Raw genomic sequence first — 16952 nt, 5'->3', positions numbered from 1 at the left:
ACTCCAGTTTTTTTTTGTTCATTATTAAACCTACTCCTGCATTACACCTATTTGATTTTGTATTTATAACCCTGTATTCACATGACCAAAAGTCTTGTTCCTCCTGCCACCGCACTTCACTAATTCCCACTGTATCTAACATTAACCTATCCATTTCCCTTTTTAAATTTTCTAAGCTACCTACTCGATTAAGAGATCTGACATACCACGCTCCGATCCGTGAAAAGCCAGTTTTCTTTCTCCTGATAACGACATCCTCTTGAGTAGTCCCCGCCCAGGGATCCGAATGGGGTCTATTTTACTTCCGGGTATTTTACCCAAGACGACGCCATCATCATTTAACCATACAGTAAAGCTGCATGTCCTCGGGAAGAATTACGACTGTAGTTTCCCCTTGCTTTCAGATGTTCGCAGTACCAGCACAGCAAGGCCGTTTCGGTTAGTGTTACAAGGCCAGATCAGTCAGTCATCCAGACTCTTGCCCCTGCAACTACTGAAAAGGCTGCTGCCATTATTCATGAACCACACTTTTATCTGGCGTCTCAACAGATACCCGTCCGTTGTGGTGGCACAGTCATCTGTATCGCTGAGGCACGCAAGCCTCCCCATAAGCGGCAATGTCCATGGTTCATATATAATAATGACGTTTTCCGGAGAGTACAGAAGTTTAGTGTGTTTTGTGACTACAGTGTCTTTGTGGAAATACGGTATATTTAATAGCGAGTTTTTAATTTTATTAAAATCCCCTTGAAGATAAATCCAGTGCAATTCTTTACTCAGAAACCTTCCTCTTAATACTATTAATTGGCGTCAATTTGATTTGCACGCAAGTCTCTTTTCTACAGATTCGTGTAAATATGTAAAAGTCACAGAAGGTAGATAGTGAGTGCTGAATTTTCCAAGAGTAATGAGGACATCTTTATTTCGTAATTAAGTGAAGTAAAAAGTCAATGTGTATAATTTGCAATAAAACAATATCAGTTCTCAAGGAATACATTATGAGGCTAAAAATTCTGAAAACTATTCCAAATTTACAAGATACTAAAAATTAGAAATAATGCGTGTTTGAAACGTGGTTTGAAATCTCAGAAAATTTTGTTTTAAGGAAGTAAAAACTGAGCAACAAGCAGCAACTCTCCTAGTTTCCCCATGGCTCACTCAGTAACAAAACATGGAAAATCATTTTCTGGCTGCAAATTAATAAAGGATTGCATGACTGCAGATGCTGATGAAATGTCTCTAGAGAAAGCTAATTTATTTAAAAACATCAGTTTTTCTGCAAACGCTGCAGCTGGAATCTAAATACATAACTCAGTTTTCTGAGAAAACTCAACACAATGAGTGGTTGTCTTTGGTTCCGAATGAGTCAACGTGTGTTTCCATTCTTGTTGAATGGATGAACAAAAATTATGAAGTTTATGAACAGTTTCTTGACATTCATAGCATTCACGGCATTGCCACGAGAGAAGAACTTTTTAAAGGCGTAGATAATGCTGTTGAGTAAAACAGTCTTCAACGTAAAATCTTAAGGTGTGTCAGAACTAATAGTGGCAAAAAGATTTGTGGAGAAAACACAAGTATCATTGCTGTAGTATGAAAGGCGATAGAAAATGTCGATGGATCGAAACAATTAATCCCACGTTCCCTCATTCATCAACAGTTCCTGGGTGGAGAATCCTTGAATATATCAGAAGTCTTAAAGACATTCATGTCATCTGTATAAAAGAACACATACTCTCAGTCATCGTCAACTCCGCGAGTTTACTGAAGAGATTGAAGAAAATGATTTACCATATTGTGCTAGAGTGCGCTGGCTTAGCTGTGGAAAAGCTCTGACCCGGTTTTTGGGTTCCTAGCGAGAATTGAAATTTTCTGAATGGAAGGAATCGATCTCAGTTGTCACAGAACGCTGAGTGGCTATGGAAGTTTTCATTTGTACAAATTTAAATAAACAGGTGAACAACAGTAATTTCAAGTTACAAGGCGAAAGCTAACTAATGCCTGATTTGCGCACTCATATTAAATCCTTTCAACAAAAAAAATATATTGTTTCAGTCTCAATTCAACAAAAAGGGTTTCATGTATTTTAATACATGCCAAAATTCATTAAGCAGTCTGAGACTCCATTCCCGGTTGCTTTTGCAACTGAAACTTCGAATGCTTGAAAAATAAATTTTGATTCCTGTGTTTCAGATTTTGGTACAAACGATATTAAGATCATTCAAAATCCTTTTAATGCCGATATTGAAACACTTGCCTCAGAATTGCAAATGGAATTGGTTGATTAGCAATGTAGCGATTTTTGTAGAGATAAATGATTGTATTCGACATTGCTGGCATTTTATATCGCCACTCACACAGTTTCACCAGTAGCGTGTGTTTGCTTGTGACATTTTATCCACTTTTGTCTCTACTTAGCTTTGTGAAAAAAATGAACTATAAAGTAATATTAAAGATCTAAACAAGCCGATGAGCATTTGAAGCCGCTGCTGATAATTTCCCCTAGTGAGCCTCCCAACTCCAAACAATTGTAAGAGGGAAGTCGCAGCTACGTAAATCTCATCAATTATAATTACAATACTTAATTTCATTATGTGAATTGCCTACGTATGTCACTTAGTTGTGGTAAATTTTCACGAAATATCATATAAGTATTTACAGTTAAAGCAATCAGTACCTTTATATACGTCAGTTAATGTTTGTCTTAATTGGTAATAAATAAAAATAACTAATTATTTTACCTATTTTGCATGATTTACTCGCACTGTAAATTTTGCAAGGATTCCATGTAGAATAAGCCAATGTTTTCCATTCCGAATAAAACAGTTACTCAAACCGTTTTATAACACGGTATAGTAATTTTTTATTTGTGCCACAGTATATCCTGTTTTAGAATAAAGTTGTCTAAAGGTATTTGTTCTTACCTGTGCTGCAAAATGTGTCGAAAAAGAGACATACCTTCATCGTTAATAAAATCTGTAGCGAGCATAGCAACTACCTTACTTGCATGTTTAACGAATTCGTGTTAGCAAACGACGGCAAATCAGAATTAGATTCATAAACAGGTAATGAAAGGGAAAGGTTTACGATGCTTCAAAGAAGGGAAAAACCTTGCAACATTGTTGGAGAAAAATTGCTAACTTGTCGCGGAAGCTCGGGCATTACAGATGACTGCACAGAGCACTGTCGCAGCCTCTACTTTATAATGCAGAGTTTACAGGAGAACGAGTGACCTACAAATTGCACATTTCTAGTAACCAAAGGGACCGATCCAGGCCTTAAGGTTGTTCATGAATTTTAAAAAGAAATTTAAAAAAGTGATTCTAATTGCAAAAGTGTCTGAACCAAGTTGTTTTAGGAGTTCCGAAATGTACTCTTTCCAGGTTAAACGCTTACCATTACTGACATATAAGAATTTTGAAGTTTCACCCTATTCCTTATTCCTTACTACTTGTTATCTTGATATCTGATATAGTGCCCATAGATATGCAGAACTGAATACATTGTGCCTTTTCAAAATTGAGTGTGAGACCATTCTAGGGAGACTAACGATACTTTTAAAAACATCGTTTACCATTTCATCTGTTCCTTGCGTATGCTTGCACTGATTATAATACTAGTATTATGTGCAAAAAGAACTATTTCTGCTTGTTTTGTATCAGACCTAAGATCGTTTACATACATAGGGAACGACAGTAGACCAAAGACTGAGCCTTGGGGAATCATCTCCCTGGACTATACTGGTTGAATCATTAAGTACAACTTTTTGCGATCATTTGGTTACATATGACGATATCGATTGATTTTCTGTGTCACCAGTCTCATAAACCTGCGATTCCTCTAGTTCAGTACTGTGATTCACACAGTCAAACGCCTTAGATAGGGCGCAGAAAATACCAACTGGTGTTTTTTTATCATTTAATGTTTTTAAAATTTGTATGGATGCTGGAGTATCAGGTAGCATTGGTAGCATTGGAGAAATTGGAGGATACAATGGTTTCCGATCTCGTATTAGTTATTGCAGATTTTGACAAAGAGTTCATCCTCTCTTATGATGCATCAAATAAGGCAATCAGCTGTATTTTGGCTCAGATGCTTGATGGATAGGGGCATCCAGTAATTTATGTACGGTGGCGGTTTAATAAGGCGTAATGTAACGGCTCAACAAACGAAAAGGAAATGTTAACGGTCATATGTGATATTACACATTACTGATTTTTTTTGAATGGTAGAAGATTTAAAGTTGTGACTGATCATGCGTCACTGAACTGATTGTTTAGTCTAAACGATCCCACTACTCGTTTGCCACGTTGGGCTCTCAAGCTTAGTGAGTTTAATTACGAGTTTGTCGGGAATAAGACACACAAATGCGGATACTTTAAGACGCAAAATAGACATGTTTAGTGTACTGGACAATAGTTTATTGGAACAGAAGGGAGCACAGGCAGATGATAAAGACTGTCAGACCTTTAAGTCACAGACGCACGTTATCATACTTGAAGATTTGTTGTACAGAGTCCCGAAATGGGGACCACGTATCGTGGTCCCGACCGTTCTTCAAAAGGAAGAGCTACAGCAGGCTCATGACCAACTTCTGTCTGTTGCTGATGGCCAACGAGCAACAGATAGGCTTATTGCGGAATGGTTTTGGTTGAGGAACAGCCAGCGTGACTAGGAGGAATATGTCAAAGAATGTGTACCATGCGCTTTGGGAGAGGATACTTTGCACTAGAGAATCCCTTCCCTGAGGGTAAGAGAGGCGTTGAAGCCATTTTAAATGCTTGAGCTCGACATTTGTTATCCACCCAACACGTGTACGTATGTGCTTACGGTCATCGCCCTTTTTTGCGATATCTAGTAATGAGACCAATTCCAGATCAACAGGCCAGGGAGATTGGAGTCCCCAACAACTTAATTTCTGACCAGGGTAAGTGCTTAATTTTGGAACCTACGGAGCAAATGTGCCATGTATTGCGTATTCGGAAGTTACGAAAGAGCCCGTTCCACCCGCAAACCAAAAGTAGAATGGAGCGCCACCCTAAGACCATTTGCAAAATTCTAAGCTTTAATGATGACTGGGATATCTATTTTCTATACATCGTTTGCTGTTGCAACTCGAAGGTCCACACGGGAACAGTCATGTCACTACTTGAGGTAGTATACGGGCCGAAATTGCCGTCCCACTTTGACGTTCTATGTCCTAAATTAGGCGCCAAATGCGAACCAGTGAAGATGTTTGTGAGAAGAAATCGGGAGGTGTGGAAAATCATACAAAAGGCGAAAATGAAGGCTGTGGCATGCCAGGAACCGCCGAATAGGCTAATGGGCATATTACCACAGTACCGTGTACGGCAGTGGGTATTGGTCACTAATCCCGGTACACCAGAAGTAATGTCGAAGAAGACCTTGGTCAAATATCACGTACCATATCTGGTCGTGGAGATGAACTCGCCGGTTAGCGGAAAGGTACAGTTTCCTACCAAAATGCCTGTCGTGCGCGTCAGTCTGGTGAAACTGTTTAAGAGTATTTTGAATGCTGTGCCACAGTTACCTGTGTACACGGTACAGTAGTGTGCAGTAGGCAAAATCAAGGAACCTCATCGGTTAGACAGTTTAAGGCACAAGCATTCCTTGTACTTTGAGGTCACGTAATTAATTATGTAGTTAGATTCTGTTAGTGTTAAATTTATACTTGATATATCTGCTATGAGTACTTTTTGCATTGTGTTGTGTTCAGGTGGATTTAGTGTTTTCGTATCATTGAAACGTATACTTTTCTTTTATTACTATAGTATTACTGTCAGGTAATTGTTACTATTGTTTCTTCTTTCTGCTTATCGTTAGTTACTCTCTTTGGAAGGAGGGCGATGATGGATGGTTCCTATTCTCAGGTGACGATTTTGTGACGTCATCCTGGATGATGGTATTGTCCTGGGTTTGTCATACATTATCGGGAGTGGAGGACAACGCTTAGTTGTCGGCCAACACTGGTATGATTTGTGTTGTTCTCTAGACAATCGGATGTGTTCCTTATGAGGCATCAACGGATATTGAAATGAAGAATGAAATTCGGATATTGGAAGATTTTCTTTCGGAATTGTTCAAAGAGCTACAGAGAAGTGACGGTTATTTGGGACTTACAAGGGAGGTGTCTTAGTCACAGTTTATCTACGGTAAATTATGAGCACAGTTATCACAGCTGGTAGATACTGTATCACAGAGTATAGTTAAGAGAAAAATAGGTTTGTTAATTTGGGGGAGATTATTAATAAAAATGTTGTTCAGCTCACCAAATGAGGAGGATATTCCGAAATGAAATTATTCACTTCGTCATATTCAGGAAGCGGCGATTTCTATGACGAATGCGGTGGAATGGCATTCAACTCCGGGTGGATTTCCCTCTTCCGTTTACACTCACTTAGATGACTGACATGACACTGACGCGGAATAACTGTATTGGCGGGAAGGGCCATTAAGGGCATTACCCGTCGAGAATTTAGCTCACCTTAATGCCACCGTCAACCCCGAATGTACGCGTTTGCTTGACAAATTTATGGAAACACAGTAGGGGAAAATTTAATGCAGCAGATGTACAAATTCTTCAGCACCAGATTATATCGATAATTATTTCATATACCAGTTGTGCCTGCTTCTACTAGGTATTTGCATATTTTATTTCTGTAATACAAGCAGAAGGGGACAGAGTTTACAGAACAATATTGTTTTATACACATTGGGTGTTACAGTACACTAGTAACTCAGCCGTATATACAATTATGGGGTGGTACTCCAGTTTATAGCGAACAGTATCGTACAGCGGGACACTTACAACCGATAACAGAAGAGGTCATTAAACAGCCACTACGAGATGGGATCAAGAAACCAGCGACAGTCCCTGAAGCACAAATATTGTAACTATCCCTAAGAAATCATTGGATGGGAGGAAGAAATACATGTCTTTCTCTGATTACAGATGCTTATCAAATCCTTAATGTTACGGAATTATCCGAGGATAATTTGGATGAATGTCGTTATTTAGCGCAGGGGGCCTCAAAACAGGTTACAATCAATTAAACGTAGCACTTGAACATTGGCCAAAGGCAGCGTTTACCGCTCCCTGTTGACATTATCAATACATGGGGATGCCATTTGGTTTAAAAAATTCACCTGAAGATTGTTAAAGCCTAAAGGATATGTGATCAATTTAGATGACTCAATTGTCTATTTAGCCGTTCTTCCAAAAATTGTTTTTGATATGCTACAGTCAGCACGTCGGCCGCCCTGCATGGGCAAGCAAGTACCGTTTTGCTCAAACTCGAGTTGAGAATCTGGGACACATAACTAGTGAGCGTAGTGTAAGACTGATCTTCCTTTTACAGAAGCTATTCAAAATTTTCCAGAACTGTGGACGGACGAACAGGTGCAGTCGTTCGTCGGAGTGTTCCATTACTACTGTAAATTCTTAATGCATTTCGTGAAAGGATTTGTTAGTTAGTTAGTTAGTTTCATGTTCATGGGTCAGTTTGTACAATAAATGTGGAATGAGTTACTTTATGTACACATCGTAAGCAGGGCTATATGCTAAACATTTATAACTTTATATTTTTCCCTAAAATATAAATATGTGGAATAGTAATGCTTACCCATCATCTTTTACAATTTACAATAGAAATTTTCGTACAGATAAGAAGACAGTGCCAACAAGAAACTTTTTCAGTTTGTTTTCGACTTTTACTTTGCTTTCTGTGAGACATTTGTGTTTTGCTAGGCAAGTGATCAAAACCTTTTCTTGCTACATCCTGCACCACTTCTTGTGATAACGGCAACCTTAACATGGAATAATGAATATCATTTTTCCTTCTGACATTGTAATTACGTACATCGTTGTTCCTTATGAAGTGCAGTGAAATATATACAAAAGTCATCAGGAGCGAATAAATAAATTGTGTAAAGGGAGTCACAATGCTCCACTGCTTACACAGATGTCTAAATGTGATCACGGGTGAGAATCACATATTATTCTTACAGCACGTATTTTGAGCAATGAAGAGTTTCTTTTTTAAAGATGACTTGGAACAGAACATTATTCCATATGACGTTATTGAATGAAAACCCGGAGATTACGACGAGTTACTGATTTGTCTCTCCCCAAGGTCTGCAAAATTTATAATTGCAGAAGTGTCTGAACTAATCTTTTTATGGAGTTCCAAAATGTCCCTTTTCCAGTTTATATTCTCATCACTATGCACATAAAAGCATTTTGATGTTTTCACCCTATTCATTATTTCCTTACTGTGTGATACGGCTATCATTGGTGTAGTACCTCTAGATACGCAGAACTCAATATGCTGTGTCTTTTTAAAATGGAGGGTGAGACCATTCGCAGAAAACCAGTCAACGATACCTCTGAAAACATTTGTCTTTTTAATATTGACTGCGAGACAACTCGCAGAAAACCAGTCAATTACACTTTTAAAAATATTGTTTTCCATTTGTTCTGTTTCTGTATGTATGTTTGGACTGATTTTAGCACTGGTGTCGTATGCAGCCAGAACTAATTCTGTTTGTTGTATATTAGACCAAAGATCGTTTAAATAGGTGTGGAACAATAGCAGACCCAAGTCTGATTCTTGGTTATTCATGCTCCTGGACTATAATTCTTGAATTGTTAAGTACAACATTCTGCATTTACTTGAACAGATATGACATTATCCATTGGTTGGCTGTACAATCAGTCTCACAAAATTACAATTTATCTAGGAGAATATTGTGATTTATTCAGTCAGAGGCCTTAAATGGGTTTCAGAAAATACCAACCGATGCTACTTCATAATTTAATCATTGTAAAACGTGGCGAGTTAACATGTAAATGGCTTTCTCAATAGAGCACCTCTTTTAAATCCCTAACTGCGATTTTCTGAGGATATTTTCATTGCTAAGGTGAGATATTATTCTAGGCTAAATCACCTTCTCAGATATTTTTCCAAATGATGTCAGCAGTGAAACAGGTCTATAACTGAGTTAGTGATGCATTTCATTGTTCGGATAAGACCCTGACTTCTCAAGTTCAATGAGTGTGATTACGAGGTTTGCCACGCAAATGCAGACAAATTAAGTCGCAAAATAGCGATGCTGTGTACTCTGGACAAAATTATATTGGAAGAGCAGCAAGCACAGGCAGATAGTAAAGAGTATTAGGTGTATATGTCAAAGTGCACTTTATCATACATGAGAATATTCGGTACAGAATTCCAAAAGAAAGTGTTACAAGAGGGTCCTTAGCATATTATTTCAGATCGTGGCGATATACAATCAACAGATAGGCGTATTGAGAAATGGTTTTGGTGGGGAACAGGAAGAGTGGCGTGGTGAAATATGTCAAAGGCTGTGTACCATGTGCTCAGAGATTGGATGCTTTGCACCAAAAAATCCCTTCACAGAGGTTACCAGAGGCGTCGAAGTTATTTTAAATGCTAGTTCTAGACATTTCCTAACCATAGCCAGTACACCTGTAAAGAATACGTATGTGCTTACGATCATCAATGTTTCTCACGGTATCTAGTAATGATAGCAATTCCAGATCAAAAGGCCAGTACTGTAGCACAAGTATTTATTAACAATTGAACACTGAAGATTGGAGTGCCTGATACCTTAGTTATAACCCAGCGGTACGAACATAGCTTCGGTACCTACAACCTGCTGTGCCGTGTGTTGCATATTCGGAAGATACGAACGAGCCCTTTCTACCCACAAACTAAAAGCAGGATGGAGCGTGAGCCTAAGACCATTTCTAAACTACTAAGCTTTTACTTGAGTGCCAGACACGACGACTGGGATGCCCATTGTGCATATGTAGTTTGCGCGAACAATTTAAAGGTTCATACGGGAACAGTCATGTCACTATTTGTGGTACGGGATGAAAATGCCCACTTAATTAGACTTTTTGGGGTCCTGAATTACTAGCGAATAGCGAACCAATGAATAAGAGAAGAAACGTGCAAAACCCGAACACAAAGGCTCTGGAACGCCAGGAACAACGAAATAGGCGCACGGGCAGGCTGCCGCAGTATCGTAGAGGGCAGCGTGTGTTTATTACTAGCCCCTATATACCAAAGAGGAACACAAATAATTTCTTGACTAAATATCACGAGCCGTAGCAGGTCTTGGATATGACCTCAACTGTTAACGGAAAGGTACAGTTTCCTACCAAAACTTACAACGTCTATCCTGCACGTCAGTTCGGTTAATCAGTTTAAGAGTACTTTGGACGCTGTGACCGACCAGGTACGATTACGTGCAGCTGGTGGAAAGGAGAAACGTAGTCGCCTAGACAGCTTAAAGCACAAGGCATGCCTGTGGTCTGACATCACTGTTGTTACATTATTTGAAATATTACATTGGTGTTAGATTTATTCTTGATATTTAAGTTATGGGTATTTTTGCATTGTGTTGTTTTCAGGGAATTTTATTATTGTAGGGTTATTTTCAGGTATATGTTACTGTTGTTCTTGTTGCTATCTGTCGTTAGTTACTCGTTTCGGAAGGAGGACACGGATGATAGATGAATCGTTTCCTTAGTTGGCGACTTCGTTATGACATCCTGGATGATGGGAATGTTCCTGGGTTCGCCATATATCATCGGGAGTGGAGCAGAATGCTTAGCTGTGGTTCACACGTTTGTTTGAGATATATATCTCTAGGCAGTCGGATGCTTTCCTTATGAGACATCATTGGACATTGAAATCAACAGATCAGAGATACGAAATTCCGAGACTTTCTAGATTTTGTTTCGGACTGATATACAGAGGCACGGGGAATGACGTTTTTCATGGAGGTGCTGAAGGAGTTTCATAATCACAGTAAATTAAGAGCACATTTATCACAGTTTGAATATGTTGGCCACAACCTGTTGTTTGTAGGAAGTGAACTTGGTTAAATGCGGGAGAGGAATTAATAAAAACGTTGTCCGCGATAGTAGAGTAGGAGAAGTTCCGAAATTAAATGATGTACTTACTCATTTTCAAAAAGCGGTAATCGCTATGAAGAGTGAGGTGCTATGGCTTTCATCTTGGGAAGGGTTTCTGTCTTAGGTGTACACTCACTTGTATGACTGTCAATACACTAACGCGGAATTCACTGCATTGGCCAGAAGGGCCATTAAGGGTGTTACACTTCCAGAATTTAGAGCACCTTAATGCCACCCTCCACCCTGTACTTACACATTCATTACATAGATTTATCGATTCACAGCAGGGGAAGATTTCGGTGGAGCGGATGTTACATTATATCGAAACCATTCAAGAAAATCGTCAAATCATGATTACGTAGATGATTTTCAGCAACCAACATGTCGTTTCTTTACTAGGTATTTGCATATTTTATTTATGCAATAATCTCAGAAGGGCACAACCTAATGATCAGCCGAGACACCAGTTGCCAGTCGAGTGTTTAGCAGGCAATGGCAGTGGGAACGATTGATTGAAGTAGAAGTTCTGTATTAGGTGGTATAAACTACACATTCAGGATTCTATTGTAGTAAGCTCCTGGAGACCTCCCATTAAGAGTCAGCTCATGCTATAAATGGATAAGGAAGGACCCATGTGGGACACCTCAAGAGTGGAAGGCTCGGTCTTGGAAGATTCTGGACGAATCTTTCGAAAGAGGGGATGAGTGTTGCACGCCAGAAGTTTATATGCGCGAGTTGCGATTATCTTGAACGTGTTGTTCCCACTCGCTGCTCCGCAGTAGAGGCAAGCCTGTCCGAAGTCCTAACAGAGTAAGCCGTAGGACCTGGACGGGCGAGCCAAGTCCAACTTCAATGCCGCATAATAGTATGACCAAGAGTGAGGTGATGTTTTATAAGACACTTGCGCACTACCGAGAAACTGACGCGTTGCAAATTTAACTGGGTGTAGGAACCCGTACTCGGGGCACAGCGAGCTAGTAAAAGCTGAAAGCCAAGTAACATGAAACAAGCATACTCATCCCCCTATAATAGTACTAAGTCGGACGCGTAGTTCTATGGTTATAAGTGATCGAGCGTAGGAACTCAAAGCATGACGTAATGCCTCCATTCTGTCTGCTTAATAAACTGGAGAGAATGATGTCATTTGTGTTTCAGAGAAACCACGACCCTCTCTTGGTGATGGTAATCTACTGGCAATCTGGCAACGAGGCACACCCTGTCTGTGACGTGACATCTGCGGGATTTGCAGGAAGTTTCGATGATGTGGGGATCTTGGGCCCAGCCAATCTCCACCACATGAACTACTTCGGTCGATGGACTACCAGATGTCTACAATCTGGCTGCGAGAGATGCTCACTTGCGGTATCCTAGAAACCTAGACGTCCTTGGCCACCAGGCGCGCAGAATTAGCTGAGTGGTCTAAGGCGCTGCAGTCATGGGCTGTGTGGCTGGTCCCAGCAGAGGTTCGAGTCCTCCCTCGGGCATGGGTGTATGTGTTTGTCCTTAGGATAATTTAGGTTAAGTAGTGTGTAAAGTTAGGGACTGATGACTTCAGCAGTTAAGTCCCATAAGATTTCACTCACATTTGAATATTTGGCCACCGTCTTCGTCTATCTCTGGCGAGTGACTAGGGCATCGCTGGTCCTCATCTGGTCATCTATCGTCAGCTGCCACACCCAAGCGCACAAGAGTGGACAACGAGTACGGGGGGGGGGGGGGGGGGGCTGTTTACCCGACATACTCCGGAGGGCTTGGACAGCCAGCGCTCATCTTTGTCGCTGGCGGCAGCCACGGTGGCCCAGGTTAACAGGCGTCAGCGCATTCCGCAGTCGGCTGAATTTTCAAGAACATAATGCGACACTGAGGCTAGACGGAGTGCTGTGTATGGCTGCTTCAACAGACCTATGTCAGTGCTATGACTGTTTCACTGCAAGTTCGGGTTTGAATGTGCCAGCTCCTTCGCCATTTCCCTCATCCGTCCTGATGGGTAGCGACGAGGGATAGGCTGGGTCAATTCAGTACAGAGATCACAGTTTTCCTTGTGCTGATGAGGAGGTTTCTCTTTTACCTTTTTGACTTACATTGCACCATACAGGATTTTTTTTTTTTTTTTTTTTTGGTTTTGACGTATTTACCCTTGTTACATGTTACAATTTTTATTGTTAATTCGTTTTCACAGTTGTCTGGGATTTACGCTTCATAATGTTATCTTATTCATTAGAACTGGATTTGCTATATTGATTAGATTTCTCTACCTGCTACATAGGGGTCAATAGTTCAGATGCTATTAGATGGAGTCATATCTGGAGTAAGTATGGTGCCCTACAAAAATGATTTCATTATAGTGGAAAAAGGACGTGAGTTTGGTTAATAAATTAGTGTTTGAAAATTAAAGTTTTCTTAAAAATACCACCTCTACACTCACCTGTGTTTGAACAGGGTGAGATTATGAAGAAGTTTGAGTCTTGAGTCGTTTGTGTCTTGTTAGAGCATGTCGAGTATAATGGAATATAGAACAATTCATATTAAAATTATTTGTTTAATTACTATTAGTATGAATCTGGACTTTAAAAAATTATATATCTTGAGTGGGCATGCGGTGGATTGTGGACAGAGGATGTCAGCTAGGGCTGCTTGTGCTTCTGTGATCATCAACGAAGTTTTTCTAATGAATAATTGATGTTTGTGGAGCGATAATGTAACTTTTAGTACATCATTCCTACAAAGATTTAATGTTTACACTGATGTGTTTAATTTGATACAATTTCTGAATCTAGTACTACTTGTGGTATTCTGCAAAATGATTCTATAGCTCCTGTTGATGACATATAGAGAGGTCGAAACAAGGCCCCGGGAGTAGATAACATTCCATTAGAACTACTGACGGCCTTGGGAGAGCCAGTCCTGACAAAACTCTACCATCTGGTGAGCAAGATGTATGAGACAGGCGAAATACCCTCAGACTTCAAGAATAATATAATAATAGAAATCCCATAGAAAGCAGGTGCTGACAGATGTGAAAATTACCGAATAATCAGTTTAATAAGTCACAGCTGCAAAATATTAACGCGAATTCTTTACAGACGAATGGAAACACTGGTAGAATCCGACCTCGGGGAAGAGCACTTTGGATTCCGTAAAAGTATTGGATCACGTGAGGCAATAATGACCCTACGACTTATCTTAGAAGCTAGATTAAGGAAAGGCAAACCTACGTTTCTAGCATTTGTAGACATAGAGAAAGTTTTGATAATGTTGCCGGGAATACTCTCTTTCAAATTCTGAAGTTGGCAGAGGTAAAATACGGGGAGCGAAAGTCTATTTACAAATTGTACAGAAACCAGATGGCAGTTATATGAGTAGAGGGGCATGAAAGGGAAGCAGTGGTTAGGAAGAGAGTGAGACAGGGTTGTAGCCTATCCACGATGTTATTCAATCTGTATATTGAGCAAACAGTGAAGGAAACAAAACAAAATTTCGGAGTAGGTATTAAAACCCATGGAGAAGAAATAAAAACTTTGAGGTTTGCCGATGACATTGTAATTCTGTCAGAGACAGCAAAGGACTTGGAAGAGCAGTTGAACGGAATGGACACTGTCATGAAAGGAGGGAATAAGATTAACATCAACAAAAGCAAAACGAGGATAATGGAATGTAGTCGAAGTAAGTCAGGTGATGCTAAGGGTATTAGATTAGGAAATGAGACACTTAAAATAGTAAAGCAGTTTTGCTATTTGGGGAGCAAAATAACTGATGATGGTCGAAGTAGAGACGAAATAAAATGTAGACTGGCAATGGCAAGGAAAGCGTTTCTGAAGAAGAGGAATTTGTTAACATCGAGTATAGATTTAAGTGTCAGGAAGCCACTTCTGAAAGTATTTGTATGGAGTGCAGCCATGTATGGAAGTGAAACATGGACGATAAATAGTTTGGACAAGAAGAGAATAGAAGCTTTCGAAATGTGGTTCTACAGAAGGATGATGAAGATTAGATGAGTAGATCACATAACTAATGAGGAGGTATTGAATAGAATTGGGAAGAAGAGGAGTTTGTGGCACAACTTGACTAGAAGAAGAGAGCGGTTGGTAGGACATGTTCTGAGGCATCAAGGGATCACCAATTAGGTACTGGAGGGCAGTGTGAAGGGTAAAAGTCGTAGAGAGAGACCAAGAGAAGAATACACTAAGCAGATTCAGAAGGATGTAGGTTGCAGTAGGTACTGGGAGATGAAGAAGCTTGCACAGGAAAGAGTGGCATGGAGAGCTGCATCAAACCAGTCTTAGGACTGAAGACCACAACAACAACAAAAGCTAGGAATGTCAATATCCATTTTTTTTCTGGTATCATGATAGAGTATGTTCTCTCTGGTGTCCAAATCTGCTATGTTGTTTTCAGCGAATATCAATGACAAAAAGAGATAAAGTTTTATCATCATCACTATTTTTGTCCCAGTGAACAAAGGACTGCATTTTCCCTTGGACTAACCTTATAATTATTTGTAGCACCTGTTTCAGAATCAGTACCACGTCACAGACATGACATGAGTGATAACATAACAACAGCCCATTTGTGTGTGAAGCTGAAAAGGCGAAATTAAGATGTGATAAGATATTTATTTCCACCTGGATCACACAATTTCTGTATGAGGTACGACAGCTTTGATATCTTTCTAAGCATGATTAATGTGAGGTGGCCAGTTTGGTTTGGAATCAATCTATTGTCCAAGCAAATGTCGAGACGTTTGTAGTTTCAGAGAAAATCAATTGGAGTGTAACAGGAGAAAAAAGAATTAGGTTAGTACTTGAATGAGAGGGTTTCTAAAACTGAAAAAATGTTGGGGTCATTGTTACAGCAAAGGTCATGTGCCAGATAATAGTGATTTATATTCTGTTCATGAAGATGAATGAGATCCTGTGGCTCGTTATGAAAGTAGAATTCTTCACCACCATGGTCACTTTAATCATGATGCTGGAAACTGTGAAATGAAGCAAGGTTTTCAATAAAACCATTTGTTGCCTGTTCTAATATGTCAAGTTTTTATAATTATACACTCCTGGAAATTGAAATAAGAACACCGTGAATTCATTGTCCCAGGAAGGGGAAACTTTATTGACACATTCCTGGGGTCAGATACATCACATGATCACACTGACAGAACCACAGGCACATAGACACAGGCAACAGAGCATGCACAATGTCGGCACTAGTACAGTGTATATCCACCTTTCGCAGCAATGCAGGCTGCTATTCTCCCATGGAGACGATCGTAGAGATGCTGGATGTAGTCCTGTGGAACGGCTTGCCATGCCATTTCCACCTGGCGCCTCAGTTGGACCAGCGTTAGTGCTGGACGTGCAGACCGCGTGAGACGACGCTTCATCCAGTCCCAAACATGCTCAATGGGGGACAGATCCGGAGATCTTGCTGGCCAGGGTAGTTGACTTACACCTTCTAGAGCACGTTGGGTGGCACGGGATACATGCGGACGTGTATTGTCCTGTTGGAATAGCAAGTTCCCTTGCCGGTCTAGGAATGGTAGAACGATGGGTTCTATGACGGTTTGGATGTACCGTGCACTATTCAGTGTCCCCTCGACGATCACCAGTGGTGTACGGCCAGTGTACGAGATCGCTCCCCACACCATGCAGCCGGGTGCTGGCCCTGTGTGCCTCGGTCGTATGCAGTCCTGATTGTGGCGCTCACCTGCACGGCGCCAAACACGCATACGACCATCATTGGCACCAAGGCAGAAGCGACTCTCATCGCTGAAGACGACACGTCTCCATTCGTCCCTCCATTCACGCCTGTCGTGACACCACTGGAGGCGGGCTGCACGATGTTGGGGCGTGAGCGGAAGACAGCCTAACGGTGTGCGGGACCGTAGCCCAGCTTCATGGAGACGGCTGCGAATGGTCCTCGCCGATACCCCAGGAGCAACAGTGTCCCTAATTTGCTGGGAAGTGGCGGTGCGGTCCCCTACGGCACT

Source organism: Schistocerca cancellata, chromosome 7 (assembly GCF_023864275.1).
Source record: "Schistocerca cancellata isolate TAMUIC-IGC-003103 chromosome 7, iqSchCanc2.1, whole genome shotgun sequence".
Classification (NCBI taxonomy): Eukaryota; Metazoa; Arthropoda; class Insecta; order Orthoptera; family Acrididae; genus Schistocerca; species Schistocerca cancellata.
This window is presented reverse-complemented; position numbering follows the sequence as displayed.